The 27,863-nt window shown below is 39.9% G+C and overlaps 1 protein-coding gene and 1 long non-coding RNA gene across 21 annotated transcripts in view; one reads left to right on the top strand and one right to left on the bottom strand.

Moving 5' to 3' along the window:
* Positions 1-27,863, top strand: part of LOC310899483 (uncharacterized protein) — a 154,559-nt gene that overhangs the window by 87,647 nt on the left and 39,049 nt on the right. The window contains exon 4 of one of the 20 annotated variants that reach the window (XR_014584320.1): positions 4-6,549. The exons of the other annotated variants lie outside the window; for them this stretch is intronic. The gene's annotated coding sequence lies outside the window, so the exon portion shown is untranslated. Of the gene's footprint in view, positions 1-3; positions 6,550-27,863 lie in introns of those variants that run through there. 20 annotated transcript variants of the gene reach the window in all.
* Positions 5,246-27,863, bottom strand: part of LOC310899490 — a 23,720-nt gene continuing 1,102 nt past the window's right edge. The window contains exon 2 of the long non-coding RNA XR_014584335.1: positions 5,246-27,786. This is a non-coding gene — a long non-coding RNA (uncharacterized lncRNA). The remainder of the gene's footprint in view (positions 27,787-27,863) is intronic.

Genomic DNA, 27,863 nt, shown 5'->3' with positions numbered 1-27,863 from the left:
TAGCATCTTCCATGGGGGTCTGTGCCATATTATCTCAGTTCCTCTGGTTACACGTCACTTCTCAGCTTCAACAATCTGCTGCTGCAACACAGACTCTTCTGGCCTCTGAAGTACCATACGTTTGCAAGGCTATCCTCATGCACATATCCATGACAAAACTGGTGGATTACCGGGAGATTAACTTAGACCTTCATCTGATGCCACTGGCTCAAAATTTGGCAACTTGTATTTCCAGTCTTGTAGTCCCTTTACAGAGATGGTTGCAGTGAAATGGCTGCACTGGACAAGGTGGTTGCTGGGCTTTTAGGCATCTGGTCACCATAGCTGACACTTGGCAATCCCCTCACATTCAGTCTGATGACTACCAGGTTTATGGTGCTGGAGAAAACATCCTGTTGTGGCAGTGTACCCACCCTGTCCCCTCCTTCCCCCCAGCCTGACCTTTCAGCAGCTGTGATGAATGCACCTGATCGTGGCAGCCCAACCAGGCTTGAGGTGGATTCAGGGGAGACAGTTCCAAGGGCTAACACAGCATGCATGCTATATATTGACTAGTAGTCAATCATTTTACCCCATAAATAAGGGACAGGCTGTTGAGCTCTCCTGTACTGAAGCGGGCTGCATGCCGGGATCTTCCTCTTGAGCAGGGATGCCTCTCAAGGTTACTCCTCCAGGTGGAGAGAGTCATTGCCTGCAACAGATAGTCAGTAAGTGACTAAAAGCTAGCTTGTTAAAACTCTGCAAGTAATTTTCTAAGCATGCTGAAACTTTGTTGTCATGCCATCCTGTGCGATGTGCTCTAGGTGATCCTGCTCGGCAGGGGGGTTAGACCAGATGGTCTTCAGAGGTCCCTTCCAACCCTGTCCATTCTGTGATTCTGTAAGTGATATAAAGGATAGATTGTGAATATAATATTTTACACATAAAACATAAAGTGTGGGGTTGGGATTGGATCTGGTTGTATCTAGACTCCTCAGAGTTTGGACAGAAAAAAGAGACTCCGTTCTGAACCTTGTGACTTGACGTGAGCATTTCCTATACACTTGTAATCTGATCCTGTCCTCTATGTGGTAAATTATCCAGTGACCTTGACATCCCAAATCTTGTTAATGTCTCCTTTATTGTTAGAACTTTGTTAAATTGCTGTCTTCATTCACGATTAAGTCCTGCTAAATCAATATTTTCATCAATAAATATATTCTGCTTCCCTCTTACAAGTAAAGTGCATAGTTCTTTACACGACACTGGTAACACTCTTCACCCTAGAGGCTTTGTGCTTTATTTAACTATCAACAAAAATGTTAAGATGGCCTGCTTCCCCTGCTGTTACCATGCAGGCTGACCCTGGCCTATCTGGGCTGCAGCTAGCAGGACTGTCACACACTCACCTTAGGTTTTCCTTCCAAATTTTAAGAATCTGTTTGCTCTAGGGCCACAGTACTGTCCTGCCATCACAGCGCTTGTTCCCAATCCCCAAATTCCCTCTTATCTTGAGTTCTTCTCCATGAAACTCACTCTGTGGTATGTTCTAAGAGCCCAAGTCCAGTATGAGGCCAAGTAAGAGAGTTTCCAGTCACTCCTTTGATTCTGTATCTTTCTGTTGTTAAATAAAGGAAATTTTTAATTTTAGCACTAAAATGAGCTCTAGTAATTGCATTTCAGGACTTACTATAATAAGAGTTAAAAGCAGTATTACTTTTAGTAGCAGTATTTTAACATATGGGTGAATAATATAATTTTAAATACCAACAAGCTGCAAGTTAGTATTTGAATTTTATATGGTTTTAATTACTCTTAGCATCCCTTAAAGCTGAAAATGTGCCTTTTTTTCTCCCCTCCCCCCATCTTAATTTAGTTAGTTAACATGCTTTATTTATCTCTGTTTTCAGGTCACTTTTTCCTGAAACGTATTGCAAAAATATTTTTTCCCCTCCTAGTTATGGAAAGAGACTAAACTGATGTACGCATTTTCTTTGAGGTTAGCCAGCATTTTTGTCATCAGCACACAGCTATTTTCTGATTTTTCTGTCTTAGAAATTCAGTTGCCAGTGTAGCCAGTTTTGCCTCCGAGCTTCGATTTCCCATGTATTAGCAAGAACGCTTCCCCATCAGCTGGTCCTTTGGCAAGGGACTGGAGATGTATGTTAACATAACACCTAAAATATCCTCTGGAGTGTTGTGCAGTATATAAGATGGTGCCTTGATTCACTGCTAACCTGGAGGTTGTGTTAGGAAGGAGGGATTCAACATGTGCCCCACACTGATTTGAGGGAGATGAATAGCATTACTAGAACAAGTGTGTTTAGTAGATGAGCTGCGTCTGGGTGGGAGCAGTATCTACCCTTGCAATAGCAATAGTTTGGCAAGAGAGTGAAGGTGGCAGTGACAGATCAGCTCCTGAATGAGTCAAAAAGGAGCTTTTGGGCAGTGGAGAGGAAGGACACTCACTTAATGTGTCCTTGGAGCTCCAGGGTCAGGACTGTGGAATTTTTGAGGTTGTGTTTTAATGAAGATAAGTGTCCCCTGTACTGCTGACTCTGTCACTCTGAGAGGATGCTCTGCTTGGCTTCCATTCACTGCCTCTATGGCATCAGCCTTCTCCCTCTGGGGGAAAAGAAAATATGCGCCAAGATGTCCTTTAACAAGAAAGTCACATTCACATCTCTCAATGTTTAATAACCTTGTGCTGAGGTTTAACTTGGCAGGTAGCTTGGCTACCACATAGCCATTCACTTACTCTGCCACAGTGGGATACAATCAAAAAAGATGGAAGTGTGAGAAGTCATTGTTTTTGAAAAGGACAGTTTATTGAAAAATTAAATTAAAATAAAATAAAATAAAATAAAATAAAATAAAATAAAATAAAATAAAATAAAACAAAAAATCAAGTGATGTACAATGCAATTGCTGGCCACCGGCCAACTGATGCCCAGGCAGTCTATGAGCAACAGCAACACAGGCACCCTGGTCACGTCAGGACGGTGACACCACCACCTCCCTGGGCAACCCATTCCAATGCCTGACTGCTCTTTCTGAGAAGAAATGTCTCCTCATTTCCAACCTGAACCTCCCCTGGCACAACTTGAGGCCATTCCCTCTAGTCCTATCACTAGTTACCTGTGAGCAGAGGCTGACCCCCAGCTCCCCACACCTTCCTCTCAGGCAGTTGCAGAGAGCAATAAGGTCTCCCCTGAGCCTCCTCTTCTCCAGACTAAACACCCCCAGCTCCCTCAGCCGCTCCTCACAGGACTTGTGCTCCAGGCCCTTCACCAGCTTCGTAGCCCTTCTCTGGGCACGCTCCAGGGCCTCGATGTCCTTCTTGTAGTGAGGGGCCCAAAGCTGAGCACAGTGCTCGAGGTGCGGCCTCACCAGAGCAGAGCACAGGGGGACGATCACCTCCCTGCTCCTGCTGGCTGTACTATTCCTGATACGAGCCAGGATGCTGGTGGCCTTCTTGGCCACCATTTGTCTGTCTGAGGATTTTCTGATAATTCTTTTACAGTACCTCATTCAGAATTATTTTCAGCAATTCTTAATTCATTACTATGCGTCTTCAGCCCTGGAAATAGCTGTCTTTGCTAAGAAGTCCATCTTTTCCTTTGGAGAAGACTATTCTTTCAATAAGTGCTGAGAAAGAGTTTTAGAAGGGTTTTTATTTTATTCTTTTTTTAATTTGTTTCATCCTGGAATACAAATTTCAAATAACTTTTCTCCTCTTACTTAAAAAAATAGATTCCGAATCTCATCCACCTTCAAGTCCATGATTTACACACTTACCTAAATCTCTTCCCTTGTCAAAGTCTGCCCTTTTAAAATTGCAAACTGTTGTCACAGGACTACTGTTGTTTATATTTCTTAAACAAAATCAACTCAGGATCACCTGATAGCTTCTTCAATCTGTTCTTGTAAAATAGCTTTATTTTTTACCAAAACAAAATCTCAAATAGCTTATTATAAATAAGCTATTATAATATATAAATATATAAATATATGTATATAATATATAAATATATAAATATAAAACCTATACTACACAGCTTAAGAAAGACACCTTAAAAGAATCTCTCCTATTGCCCTTCTTTAGAAGTGATCTTGACCTAAATCAATTCTGTTTTATTCCATTATTTTCTTCCCCACCTCCCTCTACCATTTCTTTATTCACTGCTGTCCAGCCGCTTGTATTTCTCTAGCAGTGTTTAAAAACCAGACCCAGATATTTTACGAGTGTCTCCTGAGAGTTTCCTACCTATCTGATTTTCTTCCACCTCTCAGCCTCAACCTGAAAAGGATAGAATGTGGGGTGAAGACAGTCTGTTGAGAAGAATATATGCAAGATGATCTCTATATGTGGAAAAAAGGAAGATTGTTATATGCTAGTCATTCTCATTAGCTTGCAATATGTACTTTAGGAGAAAAAATGTTCAAAAATTTCTTTCCTTCATATCCACAAGTTCCATGAACATTCAAAAATAAAAAAATTAGGGAGGAAGTGTTTTGTTGCATCTTGGAAATGTCATTGTGCTTTATTACTCTTCATTGCATTAATACTTGTAAGAACCTAGACCCCGTGTATAAGGTGAGGAGATGGTTTCTTACCTCGAGAAGTTACATTCCATCAAAATAAACAAAACAAAACAAGAAAACATATCTATCCAGAAGGACAATCCTTTTTTTCTTTTTTCTTTTTTTTCGTGTGCGTGTGTGAAAATAAATCATCACAATCTGCGGAGAACTTTGTTTTCCATAGAGTAGCATTTGTCACTTAACTTAACTGGAGGAAATGAGATGGTAAATCTGTTTGCAGCAAACCTTTCCTTTCGTAAAGCTTACAGAGAAAAACTGAATCAAAGAGGCAGTTAAAGAGTGCAAAGGCTGACTTACATAGTGGCACTTACTGTTCCTGCACTGCCAGTTTTTTTCAGAACAGCACATGCATTAAACAAGGCAAAATAAGGGTCTTCTCTCTGCTGAAGCTGCCCTGCCTGTCACAATCAGCAGCTGAAATCTGCACCTAAGCAATATGAACCCAGCAGAATCCATCTGCTGAACCATCTGTGGGACTGCTCACTAAAATTATAGCCCATCTGTCGTTTCACTGCCACTAAGTTTGCCTGACAGCCTCGTCCTCTCTCCATTACCTTAATATTTTTCTTTCCGTGTGGTCCTTCTCTTCTCTCTCCCCATTTGTAATTTTAATATTTTATTTGTGTGTGTGTGTGTGTGTTGGGCTTTTTTTTTAGTTGTTTTGTTTTGTTTTGTTTTGGTAAGGCATTCTCTTTTAAATCTCAGAAGTATAGAAAAGGAGATTGCATTCCCACTTAACCTTCATTCAGTCAGGAACTGCTTACTCAGGGCAGAATATAGGTCTGTTATGTGTACATCATCAGTGTTGGGGCAGTTCCTGGACCCACAAGAACCAGGCAGGACAACCAGAGGAGTCAAAATTGATGCCAGTGGCAGATGGAGATAGACTGTCTGCACATGGCTTGGAATTTGTGCCGCAAATCTACCACAAAAACTCTAGGCCCATCTTTGTCTGTGCTGTACCAGCAGAACTCATTTCAAGCAAGAGATCTAAACTGTTTTACACTAGCTAAGTCTATCCCTCACATCTAATATTTCACATGAGACTACAAGAAATTTGGATTGCGGCTTGAACTTTTCTCACTCTTCAGGAAAGTATTTTTCATGTATTATTTATTTCTAATTTTGAAAATTCAACCTTCCTTTTAATGTCCTACTCTAAAACAAAAGCGAGAATGAGAGAAATATCCATTTATCTCTCTTCTATTATTTTTTTTGATTGTGGAAGTTACAGGTTTTTCACTGGAGGACAATCTTTGGCTCTGCATCAGCCATGACATAGTACTACAATGGTGGGGATGAACAGAAGGAGAGGATGTATGCACAAAAAAAAGGCTGATTTTAGGGCAGCAAAAATAAGGAAAGATATACTCTTGTACTGTCCTCACAGTCCAACCAAGCAGATTTTCAGTATTTACTCTCAGTTTAGATGTTTGTCCAGGAGCAAAAGTAGAGGTTTGGTCCTGTGTGGAAGCATAGACAAAAGAGGAGGGAGATTTGGAAAGGGGACTAAAGTGCTTAGCAGACTCAGAGACCCCAAAAAAATCATCAGTGTGTTGGAGGTTTCTGAGGCATCAGAACTGGCCTTGAATCAGCTTGGGTTGAGAAGGCAGTGCTGGTCACCCTGGTTACCACTAGTGGGAAATGAGTTAGGGAAGGCCAGCATTTGCTCTCTCTTTTTGCAGTACTTACTTTATCTGTCTCTCTGCAGTGTAAACTATGATGGCCCTGTGATCATCCGTCTGTGTAAGTAACTTACAGATCAGCAGGAGTTCATGTATGCATAACCCCATCTCCTGTGTAGTGCTAGAAGGATTTCTCAGAGGTAGGGGGAGCTTATTTGTGTGTAACCATGATCCAAATGGGGTGTTTTGTTGTTCATCTGTCACATCCGGGTGTAGACTAGCTGCATCATGCTAAGCCATACCCCAAGGCTACCCTTATAGCCTACATCCACTGAGAAGAGATTTTAAGATCAGCTGTTAGGCTGCTGCTTTAAATCCACCTTGTCTTGAACCTCCCTTTCTCTCCACTGCCTTTATCAGGACCTAGAAAGCTTGATCACTTAATTTAGGCACTTGAATTACATGCATAAAGTAAGGTGGTCTGAGACCCCTGCCCCTGTACCCACTTTTGCTTGTCCTTGGTCTGGACTTGAAGTGGTGACAAAATCAACTATCCCCTACACTAGATGTTGAAATAAATAATTTTCCTCTTAAAAAAAAAAAAAAAAAAGGAAAGAGAAAGAAAGAAAGAAAGAAAAAGGCAACAACCTGTGCCTTTAATTTCAGATTGCTTATTTTTTAGTTTCAACCTCCAACCACTGCATCTTGTTAGACTTTGATCTGCTAGATTTAAGGGTGTTCTCCTGTCAGATATCCTCTTGTACTGGAATTTATATACCTGCATTTGGGAACCTCAGAGATTAAACCAGACCAAAAGAAGCACTGAACAGTGTTGCACTTTGGGAGAGGATGGGCTTATAAAATACCCTGGCAAATGTGATCACTTCTCACAAAGAAAAAGCAAGTAAAACCAATGTCCTCTCTTGGCAAACAGATCGGAGAAATAGCAGTAATTGTGCAAGCCTGGAAAACAGTGATTTCTTGGCATCTTTGAAAAACTGGATTTTGGCCATTTTGTGCAGCTTTCACTTTTAAGGTGCTAGTTGGTTAGTAAAACATATGCCAGGTGAAAACCACTACCTTCAAGAAAGGAGTTAATGGAAACATTCAGTAGGAAGGGAAGTTAAATGTTAAAAACAATTAGTGGAGTAACCCAGAAACACAATTAACTCAATGCATGGATGAAGTACATGAAAAAAAAAAAAAAAGTAGAAAGACTGTGATATGTTTGGTCCCAAAGATATAGTCCAATTTTCAGAGGAACTATTTGTGGTGTTTTCACCCAGCTGGGCAGCCAAGTTCTACCACAACCACTATCTAGCTCCTCCTCCTCAAAGGAAAAGAAGGAGGAAATAGGATGGAAAGGGCTCAAGGGTTGAGATAAGGACAGGGAGATCACTCAACAATTACTGTCAGAGCCAAAACGGGATCAGCATAATGTAATATATTACCTATTATTAACAAGCTAGAGCAGTGAAAAACTAAAAGTAAACTAAAAACACCTTCCCTCCATCCACCCTCTTCTACATCCCTCCCCCTGAGTATTGCAGGAGAACAGGAAATGGGGACTGTGGTCAATCCATAACTCTTCGTCTCCACCGTGCCTTCATGGTCACTCTTTTTCCCTGCCCCAACATGGGGGGCAAAATAGATGATGTTTTCATGGTCAAGGACACACAGTCTTTTCTCAGTAGTCCATACTCAGCCTCATGGTCTCAACCTGCACCTGTTCAGAAAGCATTACCACAAAGGATATCTCCTTAGGGCAAAGTTGCATAGCCAAGGTCTACTTGCTTCCGTAGGCTGGGGACAGGTGTTTTGTACCTTGCTAGGTTAGGGTCTAGATAGAGTAGGATACAGTTTACACCAGAATACACCTGTACCTGCCCCAGGGTCTCAGTCTCCCCAGCCACAGGACAGAAGAGGAAGCAGGGTCCCATTGACAAGGGCTGGTTTCCTCTGGTTCCTGGCCTATGCACTATCCTGGAAACGGCCATTACACACTTCCATGGCATCTCCTGTCCTTGACAGGTTAGAGTTTTTATGTTCCACTGAAGTACAGAGAAAATAATTTTACTGGCAAGGAAGCTACAAAATATAATACTTAAGAAAGACTCACCAAGTGCTCTTTCATAGGGAGAACATTAAAATATCTTTTGGTCTCTGCAATCAAAATGAAAATGGTCAGGTGAGTCTCTTCATGCTTTGGCTAACCTAGAAGCTGCCAGGATATTTACCTACATATGTTCAATCAGATGGCTCTGCTCAGAAAGGTGGAACAGAACTGTGTCTCTCTACAATACAAAGACGTGACATTCCTCGGCAAAGAAACACAATTGGACAGCAGGGCAGAACAGAAGTATGATTATGGCCAGGGGCTGCCAACTACAAAATGTCACATTGTCCCATTTTGGACATGCTGACTGCAGAAAGCAGGCATCCAGCAGGCATCTGGAGGGTGACTGTGCAGAATGAAAAGAGATAAGCTCCCAAGAATGAGTGTCCCTTGCATAGAGAAGGTTTGGGTTTTCTGGTCCTTCTATGTATGTTTTTAGTGCCAGAAATGACCATTGTGATCATCCATTCTGAGCTGTTTATAATCTCTGCCTAGGAAAGAGTAAGCAGGTAAAAAAGGTATGCGAAGAGAGAAAGCTCCAGCCTTCTAATTATCTTAGTAGCCCTCCTCTGGACTCGCTGTAACAAGTCCACATCTTTCTTGTGCTGGGGGCTTCAAACCTGGATGCTGCACTCCAGGTGGGGTCTCAGAAGGGCAGAGCAGAGGGGGACAATCACCTCACTCGACCTGCAGGTCACACTTCTTTTGATGCAGCCCAGGATGCAGTTGTCTTTCTGGACTTAAAGCTCACACTGCTGGCTCTTGTTGAGCCTTTCGTCTACCCACAAGGGTGCACTCTATCCCACTGCCTATGTCATTGATAAAGATATTAAACAGTACCGGTCCCAGGACAGACCCCTGAGGGACTGCACTCGTCACCAGCCTCCACTTGGACATAGAGCCATTGACCAGCTACTCTCTGGGTGCGACCTTCAAGCCAACTCCTTATCCACTGAATGGTCCACCCATCAAATCCATCCCTCTCCAATATGGAGACCAGGACATCATGTGGGACCGTGTCAAAGGCCTTATGGAAGTCCAGGTAGATGACATCGGTCAGTCTTCCCTTGTCAACTGCTGCAGTCACTCCATTGTTAAAGGCCACCAGATTGGTCAGGCACGATTTACCCTTGGTGAAGCCGTGCTCGCTGTCTCAGATCACCTCTTTGTCTTGCATGTGCCTTGACACTGCTTCCAGAAGGATCTTTGCCTTGATCTTGCCATGCACAGAGGTAAGGCTCATTGATCTGTAGTTCCCTGGGTCCTCCTTTATAGCCTTTTTAAAAATGGGAGTGATGTTTCCCTTTCTCCAGTCACCAGGGACTTCGCCTGACTGCCAGGACTTTTCAAATATGATGGAGAGAGGCTTGGCGACTATATCAGCCAATTCCCTCACGACCCTGGGATGCATGTCGTCAGGCCCCATGATGATTGCAGGGCAAGTGCTGAACATATCAGCTCAGGAAGTGGAAGCAGCCTAGGTGGTGACAGACCTTGCTGAGACCTAGCTGTGTGGCCTTGCATGTCTACTGTGCTGCCTCGTGGTACTAGAATTGGCTTTTCTGCATGACAATATACTGTATAAAAGTTATTGTGCTCAGAGCTAGTTTAGGTATCCCTAACACACTGCTGCATAGACATGCTGTAAATTTAAGATCCGTTTAGGTTTTGGTAGTGTTTTTGGTAGCTCAGGATACAAAACTGTTTTAGCAAATGAATCCATGCTCTAACTGCTATAGTCCAGGAAGACCTTCTTCTAGTTGTTTATTCTTGGCTGCTAGGCTTGCTCTAGGCTATTCCTTTGACACATGGCTGTAATGTGTAAAGCTGTCTGCATCTTTGTGGTTTTCAAAGTTAGTGTTTTGGGAAACACCCATTGGAGAACCAATGCTGCAGGAATGAAATAATCCCTATGTCTGATAAAAACAAACAAACCACAGTTTAATATATATACCTACTATATATTTTATTATCTGCTTGTAGATGTTAAAATCTAAATGTGAGAATTTTCTTTATAAAGTGGTATTGCATCTAGCACAGCAGCACAGGGACTGTTTATTTAAGCATTTTCTGGTAAATGAAGAGGAATGTATCCCACACTGGAAGACTCAACTTGTTGTCCACCAAGATCCCTAGGTCCTTCTCTGCAGATCTACTTTCCAGCAGGTCAGCCCCTAGCCTGTACCGGTGCATGGGGTTATTTCTCCCTAGTGCACATTGCACTTGACTGTGTTGAATTTCAAGAAATTAGTCCAGCCTGTTGAGATCCTTCTGAACGGCAGCAAAGCACTCTAGTACCTGTATCAGTCATTCCTCCCAGCTTTGTATCAGCGAAATTGCTGAGGAGGCACTCCATCCCTTCATCCAAGTCACCGATGAATAAGTTAAATAATACTGGAACCAGTGTTGAACCCTGGGGGGCACTGCTAGCTAACAGTCTCCAGTTTGACTCTGTGTCACGTTTTCCCATCATAGAAGGCAACCAGGTTGCTTAAGCACAGTTTCCCCTTGGTGAATCCATGCTGACTACTCATGATCACCTTCTTGTCTTGCACATACTTGGAGATGGCTTCCAGGATCAGCTGTTCCATCACCTTTCCAGGGACTGAGGTACGGCTGGTTGGCCTGTTGTTTCCTACATCCTCCTTCATGCCCTTGTTTTATCTCTTGCTGAGCAGTGCCCACACAGAGTCAAGGTCTTTTCTGGTTCTCATGTCATCCTGCCAGCAAGTATGTTGCAGGTGCACAAGAAGCTGAGAGGGGACACAGCCAGGATAACTGACCCAAACTGACAAAAGGAATATTCTGTACCGTATGATGCCATACTCAGCAATAAAAGTATGGGGAACGAAGGAGGGCCAAGGCATTCAAAGCTATGGTGTTTGTCTTCCCATGTAACTGCTATGCATCATGAAACCCTGCTTTCCTGGAAATGGCCGAACACCTGCTTGTGGATGGAAAGTGGTGAATTAACTGGGGGGACAGACCACTCTGCCCATCCAAGTAAAGATTGTGACTTTATAGACCATGGACTCACATGTGATATCAGAGGCCCAGGCACAAAAAACTGTTTTTCAGTTTCTGCTGGCAATAGGGATCCAATGAAAGTTTAAATAATTCTGCTGCATTCCTGAAGGAATATAATTGGTTTGGAAATCAAAAGTATTTCGGGGAATTTCTGAGCAGCCCTGCTTTGAAATGATGAGTTTCTGAAAGCTGCTTAAACAACAGAAGTAAATAACCTCATACAATATGCCAGCTAATTTGTTTGACAACTTACGAAACAGGAATACGGAGGGCAATGTGGAAAAAAATGGTTCACCAGAGAATATTTTCCTTCTGCAGAAGCATTCAAATAATGATAGATCCTAGTCAGAAATGAAGTAGTCATAAAAAAAGTATTCACTGGATAATTTACCTGAAAGAAATAATGTGATCAGCTCTACTCCACAGCCATTGAAAACAAATTTGCTTAATAGCATATGACTGGGCTTTCTTAGGAAAATATATTGCTATACAGTCAGCATGTACATTTTTTAAAGGAACTGACATTGAGAAAAAGCATCCTTCAAGCACTTAATAAAAGAGATTTTTCTTTATGATTTTCATTCTGAATACATTGCAAAAATAACTTGATTCTCCCTATCTGCTGCCAGATTTTGAATAACTGACTTTCAAAGCACAACAATGGTAGAGCTAATTTAATATACTAAGAGGAAATATTGTCAGAGCAGCATGTGCCATCAGCCACACTGGTTTGGAAGTACCATTGTGTAAAAACTGCAATGTCATCAGATCGCAACATGAGAGTTTGGGACTGATGTCACTTTTTGCCACAGAAGAGATCTTTGTCATTCTTATCAATTCTGCAGCAAAAAGGTTCAGAGAAAGGATTTTGCTTTTGACTTTGCCAGTTGTGAGCAACACTAACCACAAAGCTCCCCCAAAACGTAGGTCAGCATTTGGATCCAACTGATTTCTGATCTGAAATAGAGAGTCGTTCCAAATGGTCCATGGTGTTCACTCGTGAATATCTTTCTTTCTCTATACTTGAACAAAATTGGGTCAATATGAAATTTTTATAAATGCTGGTTTATTAGCAAAAGCCTGTCTAGAGGGGATCCTGCCAGCAAAGAATGCAGTTTGTCATGCCTCTTGGTTGAAGTTTTTCGAGCAGAACAAAAAAACACTTCTGTAATATTTAGAAACTGTTTATAGCTATCCAAATGTTGCCGGTGGCAACTGGAGATGGTAAAAAGAAAAACAAACAAATACTCATGAACTTAAGTCCAGAGTAAATTTGTCCTAAATTTCCATTTAAACATTTCAAGATATGAAATTCCTTCATCATTGATCACACCGATAAGAGAGTGAGCAAATTGCCAGCAGAAATGTTTATAAGGAGAGATCTCCTTTTACACTTTGGAAATAAATTAGAAATGCCAGTGTTATGCAACTGATGAAGAAAATTCAAATGGAGGAGCCACTGCCCTCTTTCCTGATGTCTTTGTGTGTAGTCTCAGGAAAAAAGTGCGTCAGTTTGCACAAGTTAGTACCCATGAGTGAGTAAGCATGAGAGGATTGGTGTTTTAGGATTGTAGGCTTTTGGGGACATTTCAATAATTTATTTATTTATGGGTATAAGCATTGATTAAGAGGTCTACATAAAGGACGTTAGAAAAAGATGTCAGTTCCAAGGTAGGCTTTGCTGTCTTTTGTGTTTGTTGTAAAGCACCCTGGGCTGTATTAAGACAGTTCCTTGAAAAAGAGTTCCTCTTTTACTTGCTTCTCCATTCTCACATTAATACAAGCTTATCAGACAAAGCAGCTTTTTTATCAGTTTGTACTAGGCAGCAGAAGAATTTGCTGGTTTTGAGCCCTGTATATACAGTGCAGTGGGGTTCATCTAACCCAATCTAATTTTCGCTGGTGATACAGTACCCCACTAGTTAGTGAAGGAACCTCACTAGTTTAGTGATAGGAGCCTCACGCAGTGATTCTGCCTGTCTTCAGATATACATTTAAGAAATGTGGGGTAACTTGTTCTTGTGAGGTAGTGATCTTTTCTTCTGCAATCAGAAGTGAGGTTTTGCACAAGATGTTAAATTCCAGACAGCTGCAGCTGGATAACAGCATATATCCCCTCCAAACATCTGCTCCTGGTTCTGCTCCCAACCAGCTCAAGTATGCAGGTTCAGTTACTGCCCTTGTACCTATTTCTGCATCAGTGGAAACAATTCCTGATTTATCTGCAAAGCAGGCTGTCTATGCAAAATAAATAATAATAATAATAAAATATAATCGTTGCTTCACCCCACCCCAAAATATTAAAAAGATTTTAATGTTCCAAAACAGTATGCCCAGATTTGTTTAGAGAGTCATCTGTGGGGGCACGAGTCATTCGTTCACTTCTCTTTGTAGTGGTATTTATTTATATAGTATCCAATTCTGAACTGTTTGAGGTCTTCTGCAAAATGTTTGTATGTGTTTCAAATGGGTTTTATTCCTGTCATCCTAGTCTTGAAATCCGCACCTGCTGCCCCAAGTAGACAGTTAATTCTCTAGTGGGCAACTTTATTTATTGTTAAAAGCCTGAGTTAATTTTATCTTACAAAAATATAAGACTTCATGCCTCCAAGGTATTTTTAAGCTAAAGTCTTTTGCTTATCAAACAGTTGCACAACTTCTGTAGCTAACGGTAGCATAAAGTGAAGGCCATTAAAAAAATCAGAAGTGATTTATGCAAAATATTTTTCACTAATCTCTCCTCAAATACCAAATTTTTGAGAGACGCTTGATGAAAGCAAGCTCTTATTACCCACAAATATTTATACAACGTAAATACAGATATAAAGGCAGAAGTGGCAGGTCAATGATGAAACAGAAAGGTTTCTGGGCAAAAGTATTTACTCACGGGAAAAAGAATCCTGAAGCTGTATAGAAATAAATGACATGATAGAAACACAACACAGAAACTGAAGTATCTCTTTGAATTTCACAGAATCATAAAACAACTTGAGTTGGAAGGGACCTTAAAGATCATCCAGTTCCAACCTTCCTGACAGGGGCAAGGACGCCACCCACTAGATCAGGTTGCTCAGGGCCTCATCCAGCCTGGCCTTGAACACCTCTGGGGATGGAGCATCCACAACCTCTCTGGGCAACCTCTTCCAGTGCTTCACCACCCCCTGAATAAAGAATTTCCTCCTAATACCCAATCTAAATCTTGCTTCTTTCAGTGTAAAACTGTTCCCCTAAACAGAAAGTGTTGATCTCACTGTCAGATATAGGATCTGATAGGGAAAAAAAAAAAAAAAGCTAAAGCACTTTTATGAGTATAGACAGGTCTTGAGTTTTAGTAGATAAGGTTGGTGTAATCAATGTATCTGCAATGACTGCAGAAGAGCCTTGCTGATACACACAAGATGAGACCATGTAGGGAGCTGAACTCTGGGTACTGCATACACTATCACAAATATCAGGATTAGCTATGCAGGAATTGCACAAGAAAATATCCATAAGAGCTATAGTTGCTCGCAGATGTCTTTTAATAATAATCAGACTCTCCAGCTATGGGTTGAGTCAGAACTTCTTTCCCAGCATGAGCTTGCATTTTGAGGATTTGAAGGCCTTTCTTTCTACTTCAGATATTTGGAGGGATTTTTAGTTCTCAGGCCAAAAAATAATTTTTCTTTCTTCTTCTGAGCCTTTGTCAAAGCCTTATAGACAGTATAACATTCATGCCACAGCTACTGCAGATGCTGCTAGAATAGAAAGATTTTTATAACACGTCTTCCTTCCTTGATGTTTGCCTGCCCTCTATATTTAACTAAAATAAATTTTTGTGGCAGATGCCTTGATAAGTTCCTGTTGCAGCCTCTTTCCTTTCTGATCCAGCATTAAAGCATTTTTTTTTACAACACTTTGAAAATCTCCTCTCACAAATTACAACATGCATTTTTTATAAAGCAACTTAGTATGCTAAATTATGCAGCCTCATTCTGCCTGAAGGCATCTGTCCAAGTCAAAATGAACCTTCGGAAGTTCATTATTTTCTGTCTTACAAGCGCTGTTCTTTACACAGATACAGATGCAGAAATCAAGGGGCAGAGAGTCAGAAGAAGGCCTAAGTTTTGGTCTGGCGTGTTTTTTTTAATCAAAAATTTGATTGGGCAGCTAGAAAACCCAAACTTGTCTTGGCGCAAAGCCCACAAGTATGCCCAGAGCTTAGATTCCAAGTTGATTTAGGCAGGAGCTGATCTTGAAAGAATTGGAGGGTTCAAAAAATCTTGTTGTTCCCAGAAAAAATGTTACGATCCTGTTAGTTGCTCAGTCAATATTTGAACCTGGCACTGTCATTTATTCATTTAGGATTTGTTCTGTTGATAAACAAGCACAAAGAGATGCATGCATATGCAAATCGGGGTTTGGTGAAGCCATGATCTAAGAGTGGCTCCCTTTCTATCATACTGAGCACGTGTTTAGTCTGTGCTTCCTGGTCTAGCGGCAGGTATCCCTGCCCATGGCAGGGGGGTTGGCACTAGATGACCTTTCAGATTCCTTCCAACCCAATTGTTTTGTGATTCTGTGATTCTCATCATGGCCAGCTAAGCAGCTTATTCACTGAAACATCCTCCCAGAGAGGTAGTTTCCTATTGCAATGATCTCCAAGACTGAAGGCACATGCCTACAACAGGATGTTTCCTGTACTTGGGTCACAGCTGAACAATGTCCAGCACAACTTTTGGAAAAAAATGAAATGAAATGAAATGAAATGAAACGAAACGAAACGAAACAAATAAAATAAAATAAAATAAAATAAAATAAAATAAAATAAAATAAAATAAAATAAAATAAAATAAAATAAAATAAAATAAAATAAAATAAAATAAAATATTTAGAGGTGCTTTCCTCTAAGAATGTATCCCTTTTCTTTTCCTAACTCTTGTAATTATAGTCCTTCCACATTAATGCTTTTAGCAGATGCATTCAAGATGTTCCTAAATCATCTAAGTAATAGCAAAGACTATTTTTAAAAGTAAAGCATTCCCCAAGTCTTCTCCTCCTCTGCCGAAGCAATTATTTCTTCTTTAAGTAAAAGCAAAATTTTTGTCTTGATGAAGAATTTATAAAAGAGGCACAAGGTTCCTAATACAAGAGGTATTCCCTGAATTCTTCTTAGGCAGTGCAGCACCCAAGAACATGGTTTCAGTATGATTTAAGTACATGTTGAATGGATTTTTTTACTTGAATGACGAATATACAGTTTATTTTTTCCTCAAAAAATGACTTCACTAATGAGTCACTAAATCCAGGAGGATTATGCATTTCTGTACAATGGAATGAAAAGAGTATTTAACATTTTCATGTTCAATGTGACTTATATTCCTTGGTTACATTCAGTAGTTAAGCATTATTCAATCCATTTTGCGGAAATTGTTTAAGCAAGTTTATAGATATGCAGTGTCATGTTAACTAAAGCATCTTATTGTGCATCAAGCACAACATTGCAGCCACGCAGTCAGAATGGAGGCTGAAAATCGTGGATTTTTTGTCCCTGACTGTAATTGGCAGCTGCACTGGACATTGTGGTCAAAACCAGAGCATGTGCTTCCTAGCACATTTACGACCTTGATTAGGAAGGCTTCAGAAATAAACATGAAGGTCCACCAGAGGGCTGCTTCTTTGGCACAGGTGCAGAGAAAGATGGGAGGAGATGCAAGGTATTTCTCAAACTTTCTCTATTTTTTTCCAGTGGTGATAAGGCTAGCCAAAAGATGGCAGTACAAAACCTCCATGAGATAGGATAGTGAGAGAAAGAGAGGCAACTGAGAAGATGCAAGGGATGGTGTTTTTTCAAATTCCAGTCAGCACACTGTCATCTGCGCCCATTTCCATGGTATCTGAACAGGTACCAGCTTCAGTTATTGCTCTCCAGGAGCTGCCAGATGCCATCCTCTCCAGCCATTTGAAGGTGACACACTAATGCAATTTTGGACTGTCCTCACCCAAGTCATACCTGGAAATCTGCAGAGTGACAAGCCCAGTGTATTCTTGCATATTTCTGAGCTAGGGAAACTTTTCTGTCCTGTCCCCGCTCTAAAAATGATAAACACAAAAAGTCTGGGCTTGTTATAGCACGTCACTGAGTCCTAGTTCAGGCTTTATAAAACTCACATTTCTAGAAGACTGCAAACAGCACCCTCAGCCAGTTGGAAGATGAATGCTGGCCAGCTAGCTTAAACCTAGACCACTCACTTTTACACTTCTGAAGCTGTATCAGGTGAAACTATACCTTTAGTAAAGACTGTCTTTCAGCAGTACAGACATACGACCCCTATTTTTACTGTTTTTACTGTTTACCTTACCAGTAATCTCCCTGCAAATTGTCTTTTCTGCTCCACAAACATATTTTTTTTTGATAGCAAGTAAAATTGACATGTCTTACTGTCTCAGTATATTACTGAGAGCTACAGTAGTGCTGCCTGCCTGGCACTCCCTGTTATTGCACCAACTGCTTTGCCTTGTCGCAGTGTAACACCAACAGTGCAGAATCGTTTTATCAGTAGGAAGTGGCTTTTTATAGTTGCAGGGAGCCTCCGCCACTGGAGACATGTATCATGGCTCAGTACCGGAGAGACAAAGCTGCATTTTATCATCGGAAGCTGCAGTTGTAGAACTGGATATGGGATACACTAGGTGTGAGTGGTTTGCAATCTTTGCCATTCTTCCATAAAATCTAACTGCCAACACTAATGTTATTGCAGCAAGGGTAATCCTGATAGTGAAATCCAGGGTAGTATATTCAGGCTCTTTTTTGTCTGTAGTAGTAGGCATCAAATACAAAATTCCTCTTAGTTTGGAGCATTTTGTCCAGTTGTCTAAGTTCAGGGTTCCCACAAGGAAACCCAGAAGTCAGTGCACACATCCTCTGCTAGAGACAGAAGATGGCAAACCCTGCATTAATGAATGCTTCCTATTCAAGTCCTTTAATGTTGTAATTGTGTCCAAGACTTGGACTACAAAATAATGGTGATACCCATCACAGCCCATCTTAGTCTTCTGTAAGTTATGCACATCATCTGAAGAGATTATTTAGACTCACTCTGTTTTGCGTAGAAATTTCCAGACAGTGGTTAATTCTGTGACTAAGTATGTAAAATAAAAGAGGTTCATCGCCCCTGGAGATTTTCTCCCTTTTAATTGGCTATGGAGGCCCTAATCTGTAGCTTTGAGAAACCTAAAACTTGGTGACTGTAGTCCTACCTAAAACACAGAAAAGTATAAATGTCCTGTACCTTGTAAACTTCTGATTCTTGTACTTCAGGTTGGAGTTAATGCCACGAACTTCTTGAACTCTAGGAGAAGAACACTGCAGAAAGTATGAGGTGAATGTAGGAAGTGTGATATTTACTTTATTACCTAATTTTCCCCCTGGTCCTTACCCAGTTCCATTTTCAACATCACAAACGATGCTTTTGGGGCTTAGGTGTTTGCCAAAAGAGAAAGAGTGAGGGAAAGGGATCTTGTGAAGGTGTTTCAGGGTAGAATATCGATGGGCTAATTCTTCCCTCTTTGTGTTTTGTATATAATAGACGTGCTGACAGCGTATCTTTTATTTGAACCAAATTCATAACAGTGAGAGAAGAATCTGTGGTGCAATCCTGTTACTTCATTCAGTCGCAGATTTGGAAAAAAAAACAAACTTCAGCATACCTTATATCCAGCAGGTAGATCTGATCTGCTTTAGAGATAAACATTTTATGCATAAAGAGGTTTGTGGAACAAAAGCCATCATCTTTCTTTGACTTGTTGCTATTCAGAATTCAGATTTGCTTCCTGTTGTCTACAAAGCTCCGAAGTAGAGCTGGTAATAACTGCTGTAGAGGAGGCTGCGTCTACCTTGTAAATACAGTTTCACATAATAGCCATGGAAACATTTGTGTGGCAATCAGCCACTTCATCTCCCTATAAAAATGCAATGAGCTTACAATCACTCATGCATGAAAATCTCTTTATCTTAGGCCTCCTATTAGAGTGCTTTTTTAAGAAAATGACTGGTACTATCAGCAGGTCCATTAATCACCTACAAGGAGTCAAGACTGCAGATAGTTGTAAGAGGAAACCACGATGTTTTCCAGTAAAAGCAACTTTATTAAAAAAATAATAATAAATACAGAAACAACCCCTCTACTACTTGGAAGAACACATAAAAGTGCACATGGATACAGAAGATCCAACAAGTCCAAGGCAGCTCCTTCCCCTAAAAGTGTTAATCTTAGGGGATAAATGTGGAGGGTTGTCCAAGGCCATCTTCGCAGAGCGTGTTGGAGGAAGTAAACAAGTTAGCAGATAGTCGTACTGTTCAGGGAGAACATGGAAAAACATGGTTGTTGGAAGTTTGGCTTAATGCGTTACATCAGCTTGGCATACCTGATTGGGCACAGGATATGAAAAGTCATTAAGCTGTTTTTTTTCTCCACGGTGGTAGTGGAAGTCCTTTGCTCATTAGGTACTCAAAGATTTTTGTTAGCATACAGAGCACATTTAGATGAAATAATATATCTCACAGTCATTAAACTGGGTGTGAATTGGTTGATGGACAAAGGATCTGAGTAGTGTGTCTATTATAATTAACATAGGCATATAAAAAAGACACAGGAAAAAGAATATATCAAATTACAGAAGCTGGAGGAAGAGAAGTGGACTGCAGCTTACAGAACATATTTCTGTTTCATTCTTGACAGCACTTGAAAAAGAAATTAAAAACACTTTTCCTTTAAGAATAAAAGCTAACAGCTGTTTTTTCCCCTCCTTCACATGGCTGATTTTTAAGGAAAGTTACACATGCAGAGAAGAAGAAACAGCATTTACAGTCTTTAATAAATAAATATTTGCCAGTGGAGTCAGATCACAACAGATTTACTTCTTTTAATGTAAATCTGCTGAAGAGAGTTCGGCTGTTAAGCCAGAGGATCAAAAGGCTAAGCAGTTTAAAGTCTTGAAAGTCTAATCATTAAACTTCTTAGAGCAGAATTTGTGGGTTAGATATAATTAAATAGAATTCTTTTTTTCTTTTTTTTTTTTTTGTGAGTGGGGGAAATACTTTAGATAAGCATGCTACTATAAACAATATTTATGTCTCAAAAAAATCTATGTGATATTCATTTGCTTTTCAGTTTAGCTGTTGACATGGTGTCTTGCCAGAATGGGTGGTTCTTCTCTATTGAGAAAATCCAAATTTTCCAGCTTCTGGGGTTTTTCAAGAACAGTTACAATTCCTAAACAGTAGTATGGCTCCCATAGTTAGTTCTTTAAGTCAGTTTTATTTCAGCATTCAGACATCATTATACCTTTATCAAAATCCATTTCCTATTTCTGAGGTTGTTTAGAGTCATGAAGTCCAAGAATAAGTCATTGTGGTTCATTTGATTTTATTTTGTTTTTCCTCTCTGCTCTCTGTCAAAAAAACATTGATCTTTCAGTTCTCAGTCTGGAAACATGTATGATCTGTGTTATCTTAGAGGCTTATAATGATGTGTGTATACTTGTGGTTATGCATGCTACAATCATTTTTAAAAATGCCAATATTGACTTAATTTATACATATATATGTATTGTACATATAGGTATGTATATACAGTCATACACATATATTTATATGCACATTTATTTACACTTGACTTTGAGGATATTTCTGAGTTTCAGGACTAAGAGACCATTAAGATAAACACCCATTCTACCATTGAAATGTAGCTTGTGAGATACTAAGTTAGAAATTGATTTTTCTTAAGAGAGAAGGACACATAATGATGGGACTCAATGATCCTAATCTTTTAGAAAATGCCTGATGTTGACAGAATTGTCAAATGAAAAAAAAAAATTTAATGAAAATGAATGTGCCCTGTTAGCGTGAAAGGAAAGCCTATAAAAAAATAATAATAATAAAAAAAAGTTGAAAGATGAAATCAAAGTGAAGAGAAAAGGCAAATTTGATCATTTTCCTGCCTTTTTTTTTGTCACAGGTGCAATATAAATAACATATCAGTTTTACAAAATATTTCTTTGTGAGTTAAACTCCCTATCATTTCGTTTTAAAGGGAGAATTCTAAATAGGGCATGAAATTGTCTAGCTCCAGGGGAATTTATGTATGTGTTCACTACACATCACAGTGGATATAGTGCAAGAAAGACCAGGAGGGACTCATTTTCTTTGTACATACAACAGTTTGGTACTTCATTTCACACATAATAAGTATTTACCCGGAAGGAGTAATAAGCACCTCTACACAAGTGTGAAAAATAAGTGTACGGATGGACTTAGTATATCCTAAATCATCACACATGGTTTGAATTGCTATAAAAGGAAAAGAAACTTTTCCAGAAGGAAAACAAACAAACAAAAAGTTCACATTAACCAACTGTATTCTGGCTGTTTTGAGTACAGTAATCACTCGGGCTAAGATACCAAGAGTTGTGGATTAAATCCAGCCAAAGGAGATGGTCTTTAAGGCACTTCTGAGAATCTGATTGTTTCTGCCACTAGTAATCAGTGGAGTTGGGTGCTAAGCTATTTCTTGGCTGGTTTAAAAGCTCACCTCAAGTACATATTCCAGCTGTCAGTAAGCTGGGCTCTTTCGCTTTTCCCTGAATGGCAAGTCCCAGCAACAAGTGTCACTACTAGCAAAGGCAAACTACAAGATCCCCTTAAGGATTGTCTGCAATTAAAGCCACTTGAGCACTGGTAATCTCAAGAGGATACTGAGATTGAGTCAAAGAGTTTTCAAAGCCCTGGCTGGTGCTTTCTTTCACTATAATGACATCCTCCTCTGGAGACTTGGACGACAGCCTTTTGTTAGCTGGGAAGAGTACTGACACTCCCTGTGTGTTAATATTTAGAATTGTGTGATCACTTTGCTATCATCAGCCGTATTAATTAGAGCAGCAGATGTTGCAAAGGAAGGTTTAGGAACACTAGCAAATGGCACATATTTCAGTGGCATATGGGAAGAAGGAGCAGTAAATCCTTATGCAAGTAGATGCAATACATGACAGCTCACAGAGTGTGTGATGTAGTCAAAAATCTCATAAATATTGGGAGAAGGGATAATTTTGTTTTTCCTGGTCAGACCTTAAAGCAGCGGTACGATGTCTCATCTGGGCTAATAGTGATGTGTTGTGGAAGTATACAGTGCTTTACATAAGGTTATTTCACCAGAAGTCAGTGGAAATTTGGGCAAGGTGTGGAGCAGTGGAGAGGAAGGACTCTTAGGAGGGACAGTTACTGATGGGTATTTCTGTGACTGGTGTGTGTTTCTGAATCATGAAGTTGTAAGGCTGGAATTTTGTATTTTGTTTAGAGGCTTTGTGCAAACTCTGAAGTTTGAACAGAATAAGCCATTTAGTCCCCTCAGCTATTTGAGATCCATGTCTGGGATAAATATCTGCTGCTTCAGCAAGGTGTTGCCAGTTCTAGGGGCAGCACATCAGCTTTAGATCAAGCCACAGAACTACAGGTTCACCGGGGGTAGCAGAGCCAATAGGGCATTATTTCTGTTTGCCTCTATGTCAAATGCCCTATCTGGTAGAACAAAAGCAACAAGTCTGACTTAGTCACGTGGGTTGTGAGTCCCATCCAAGGGTTAGGTTTGTAAGACTGGAGATCTCTTAAATCCTGCTGCACGTGACTCTCAGCTTTATCACGAGAAACACAACCTAAAGATAGGTATTTTTGTTCATTCATACACTGCAAACTGATTTCATCAGTTGGCTGCACTAAACAGGAAAGTGTCTTGGCTTTTGGTTTAATTTGCAGATGTTTCTCACGAGGTCTTCATGCGTTCCTTGGGAAGGGCTATTACCCATCTCTTACTCATAATACTACGTGCAATGACAGATGTACTCAAAACAAAGAGTGTTCAGCTCACAATTCAAAGGAGGAAAATACATCTACTTTTCCACCACCATCACAACCACCTCACTTCTTTTCCCCACCAAATTTTAATTCAATTATCTCAGCAAAGAATGAAAGAACCTATGACTTTGAGAGCATTATTTACAGATCTCTGGTGCCCAACGACAACCTTGACTCTAACAGTTTCACACACATAAGTTCCTCTTGAAACTAAGGTTTAAAGGACTGGTGGTTTTGGTAAAAGTACTTATATAATTTAATTAAGCTTTATAATTTAATACAAATCATATACTGTGATGATTTCCATTCAATATTTTAACACAGATTTTCATTGCGAATAAGAGGAGGAGAGGAATAGCCACAGTCGCATTAGCATCATCAGCTAATCAGTTTGAGAACTGTGGGTGAAAAATGCATTGTTAATGCTTCAGAATTATTTTCCATCATTATTAAATTTTTGTGTAGCATTAGCCTCTTTTCTCCACAAATACATGCTGATAGTCTTCTAAGGAATAGACTTACAGACACGCCATACTTTGTCACAAATGGTCTCTTTTTAAGGGTTTATTCTACTTAAAATATATGTTCTTACTCTTTCAAGAGAAACAATTCCTAGTTCCCATAGTAATTTCTTCTGGATACTCATCAAGTTCCATCATAATTAGTTCCTACCTGGTTCTTAATAAGTAGCTTCGAATCACAAAATCACAGAATTGAAGGGGTTGGAAGGGACCTTGAAAGATCATCGGGTCCAACCCCCCTGCCTAAGCAGGTTCCTTAGAGCAGGCTGCCCAGGTGGGCGTCCAGACAGGCAAATGGTTGCTTTATATTTGAGGAGCGACTGTGTTTCAAGATAACTAGTCTTCAGTACACTCTGAAATCCAGTGAAGCCTAAGCAGTGTGGGAGCTATTTTCAGATTCTTAGTAATTTATGTCATATTTTTGAGCCTTTACTCTTAAATTCTTGTCACTTGTTACTCTTAAACTCTTGTCTGACATTTAAGGCTTCTAGCATCCCCCCAAATATTACTTCCAAGGTATTTTCCTCCTTTGTCTCTTTATGCTGCATTGTGTGTCTGCGTATTTTCAAGATCGTTTCTCACATTTGCTCAGTTCTGTCACCATTCGTGTGTGTGTGTGTGAAGGTGAGAGAGGCTAGTGACACAAAACATCCAATTTGCTGCTTATCCTATATAGCAGATCACAAATTTTCATGTGGTACTGTTCTTTCATTTTTCTGGTTCAGAGAAAGCAATTATTGCCTCCTGAATGACCTTGCACATACCTTCTTGTTTTCCTAGTGATGGACTCAAAAAAAATTGGAACTTTCTTAAAAAAAAAAAAATACAGTTTTTTTGGTGCTTTTCTAGAAAAAGAATGCCACTTAGTAAGGTCTGCACGTTTGAGGATTTGATTATATGTATTTTTAAAAAGACACAAACTCTCCCAAACTCATTAAATGATAAAAACCTTTCAATTAAATTCAAGTCAGTGCTAATTACAATACATCTCTACAGCAATTATTGAAAAGTGGAATAAAATATCAAGGCGAGTTTTTATAATGGTTATTGATTAGATGATTAACAGGAAGTTTGTCATATTCTTCACAGGGTCTTTATTCAATTCACTAGAATTTAATGGAAATAACATTTTCAGAACTAAGTTTTATTTTATAGTAAGCAAAAGTATCACTCCCCAGAAATCAATTTACCAGAAAACAAAGCAGTACATTTTTCCACCAGAATGTAGTTACTGGTGTACTTTAAGCATAAATAAAACATTGTTGATCTTTATAGTAAGTGTATATTATAATTAGGGATGCAACATTTGGTGATGATGTTTCAGCTCTCCCAGGGATTTTTTTTTTTTTTTTGGTTAGGAAAGATCTAGCTATATCTGCTTTGCTGCTGCCGCCTATTCTCTCCTGACACAATTAAATGAAATTGTTAGTCTATATGCTTTGCTAAATAAGTTTTTACAGTTCCAGTTTTCTCAGATAAACTACATACATTTTTTAAAAGTGTAGTCCCAATCCATCTGACACTGACTGCTGGGAAGCTGGCTCACACTGAGTATGAGGCGGAGCGTTGCCATTCCTGCTGTCAGGACCTCTAGAAGTAATCTGAAGCCCCAGTGACATGGAGAGGGCACACAATTGGAAATCTTTCCTTAGAGGTCTCAAAATAACTTGGCTGGCTAAGCCAGCTGTGCTTAGGAGTCTAACCTATCTATTCACTGCTTGAAGACTAAACATTTTGTAACCAGAATGTGTTTTCATGGTAGCCCCTTGGTTTGAATTTACTTTTGAATGCTTAGGCTTCTTTCCAACAAAATGTTAGGACACAGTAGTGGCTGGACTGGGTTTGCTCCATCTCCCTGAGCATGCTGTCTCCAGCTATCGCTAAAAGCAGGTACCTGATGAAGAGTATAAGAAAAAAATGATCATATAGTGGTATTTCCTGGTTAGACTTTTGCTTGACTTTACGTGTGGGTTGGATTGAAACACAAAATGGAGATCTTCAGAAAGCCTTTCCCAATTTGTGCTCCAAGTTTGCCAGCACATTCCTTACAACTCATTGCTAACTTCTTCAGCTCACCAGTTTCCAAATACATTTTGTGCTCCCCCAGGGCTGAGCATTATTTTTATCTATTTAAATACCTTCATTTTGAATGAACAGAAAAAGCTGTTGGTTGTCCTATAGCATAAATATTTCATTGAGAAGGAAACACATTTAAGCTCTTCAAAACTTATTAAATAATTAATGTTTCAACTGTAGTAAAAATCAGAGCTAATTACCAATACCTGCTTAGTGAACTTTGTAGAGCTGAGCAGGGAATCAAGGTAATTTGCAGTTTCTTATTCTAGAAGGACTAATGATTATTTTATGGAAGGTTGGTACCCACTTTCAAATAAGAAGCTAAAATGCAGTTGTGGATAGTTTCAAAGCTTAACCTTATGTTCAGCCAGTGACAGCCTCTCCAACTTTAGGACTGTCCTGCATTCCATAGGTCTGGGTTTTATAGTAGCTTTGGACTTGTTTTTTTCTCTCTGGGGAGTAAAAATCAGATCCATTGTCTGTTGAAGTCTCCAGAACAACTTAAGTGAGCTCACACAGACACAGAAACAACTGTAAGTGGCCACCAAAACCTGGCATATGTCTACCCATGAAGAATATGAGCTTTTGCAAGTAAGAGCTAGAATAATCTAGAATGTGTGGAGAAGAATGTGAAGGGAGGGCAGAGAGAACCTTTCAGGTGTTTATCAACATAAAATATTCCTTATTGAATCAGCGCTGAGCAGTTTGGTACTAGTCACATGTACGTTGGCAATTTCAGAGTTTTTATCCATGAGGCCCAGAGGAAATCAGTAAGGAATTCTCACTGCAAAGAGCCATTGAAGAATGGTCCTGAATTTTTAAAGCTGGAAGCATATCCAGAGATATCTGCATTGGATGATATTTTATAGGTGTGTTTATAAATGAATCCTGCATGATGGTATGTGTGTCAGGCACCTGATGCAAGTTCCTCAGTATTTTTATTTTTCTGTTGACCTTATTGCCTGCAGAAAAATCTGGGGAAATGAAAGAGGTAGCTTATTTCATGTGTCTAAAGAAATAGGTTTTAAGATGGTCCTTAATGCAGTTCAGATATAGAAAACTTTTCAGTTATAAAAGCAGGACACGAGTTCAGTGCTAACAGTCTCTCTGGGTAAACTGTGGGTCCACAGCTACATCCCAAGACATGGGTGATACATTTCATCAGCTGGTGCTAAAAGTTTTAATGCTTCCTCTTGAAATATTCCCCATGGCATGCGATGAAGAGCCAGTAGAAAGAGAGGAAAGAGTTGTGAGTCCAGATGTCAATGGATACAAGCAGGCTATTCTAGAGGGTTTTTTTTCAGGTAGACACAACAGCAGAGCCAGCATGCCCATATCTTAGTTGGTCCATCAGCTTTCCCCTTCCACAGGAAAGACATCCAGACAGGATGGCAGGATGGGCCATGTAGGATGTAGGTCATAGTGCTTTCTTTGTGGGAATATCAACGTTGCAAGATTAGAGCTATATAGTAGGGCGTTCTCTGGCGGAATAAACCATCTTATCCTGGCAGGGATTGTGTTACAACCCCAAATGATGCAGTTCTTCTTCCCCTTCTCTTGGACGCAGGCAGTGCCTTGGCAATAAGCAGCTGCTGACAGAAGTACTGACTGCAGAGGTGTTATCCTGCTGAGCAGGCAGGCACTCCCTTCCAGCAGGGTTGGTAGCATTTTCATCTGTGTTTTTTCTTCTAGTCTATCCACAGGATAGATGTTGTCGTATCTCCAGGCCACGTCCAACATTGGACCATAAGAAGGGTTAATATGAGAAGATACTATTAGCTGGAAAGGGACTCGGGTATTCAGTGTCCTGTGGAGCTGTTCAGGCGCAGGACTTCTCCCTCACAGTGTTCCTTTATTTCTGCATGGTTTTCTCAAAGTTTAGTATGTGCTCCCTTTTCTGAACTCCTTATCTTTAGGTTTTAAGTCCTTTAATCTTACTGGTGAAAACCCCTAAAAAACAGAATCAAGTTTCCCTTAACTTGGGATGGCGTTGAAACAAACTCTTTGTCAGAGCAGTACTGTTGATA

This window comes from Anser anser, assembly GCF_964211835.1.
Source record: "Anser anser genome assembly, chromosome: 4".
NCBI classification, from domain to species: Eukaryota; Metazoa; Chordata; class Aves; order Anseriformes; family Anatidae; genus Anser; species Anser anser.
Note: the sequence above shows the minus strand (reverse complement) of the source record. Positions and strands in the feature narration are given on the sequence as shown.